The following is a 605-nucleotide window of genomic DNA, read 5'->3' as shown; positions in this document are numbered from 1 at the left end:
TAGTGGAGATTCTTTTCCCATTGTATTTTGCTCAAGACATTTCCCCCAAAATAAGTTGAGAACCATGATGTTGAGAAGCGAGACCTCAGAAACAGGGTGACTGAGCACAAGAGGGATTGGCAACGGGAGGGAAATGACTGGAACTTGCTCCCAGGGACTGGAGAAATTTTAAAAAAAATAAAAGAAAATAAAAAACAGATTCGGAATCCATCAGTCTTCTGTGCTAGTCATCCTCGCCTTCAATCCTCCTCTCCTTCTTCCCCTTCATCATGATCTTCATCTTCTTCACCTTCATCTCCTTCTTCATCAATATCTTCCAAGCCTTCTTCTTCATCATCATCGTCATCACCTTCTGCCTCTCCCTCTTCATCGTCCATATCAGGAACCAAATAGTACTGCAAGGGGTTTGGCCAAATGTATTTGATGACCTCTCCTAACTCATCTGTACCTGCATCAGTAAACCAAGTAAAGAAGCTCTGTCTCTTCATGTTGTCTTGTCCTGCTGGCCTTATTCTGTGTTTGACTCGAGCGTTTTGTCAAATCCTTTCCAGATTTCCATTTGATTTCAGCGGACTTTGAGGATGGGTCGCCACTCTCATTCAGAT

General features: G+C 43.0%; 1 pseudogene; it reads right to left on the bottom strand.

The window, feature by feature from the left end:
• Positions 1-223: 223 nt before the first annotated feature.
• The window catches only part of LOC101996856, a 1,490-nt pseudogene continuing 1,108 nt past the window's right edge, over positions 224-605 (bottom strand).

The sequence above is a fragment of the Microtus ochrogaster genome, unplaced genomic scaffold (assembly GCF_000317375.1).
Source record: "Microtus ochrogaster isolate Prairie Vole_2 unplaced genomic scaffold, MicOch1.0 UNK55, whole genome shotgun sequence".
NCBI classification, from domain to species: Eukaryota; Metazoa; Chordata; class Mammalia; order Rodentia; family Cricetidae; genus Microtus; species Microtus ochrogaster.
Note: the sequence above shows the minus strand (reverse complement) of the source record. Positions and strands in the feature narration are given on the sequence as shown.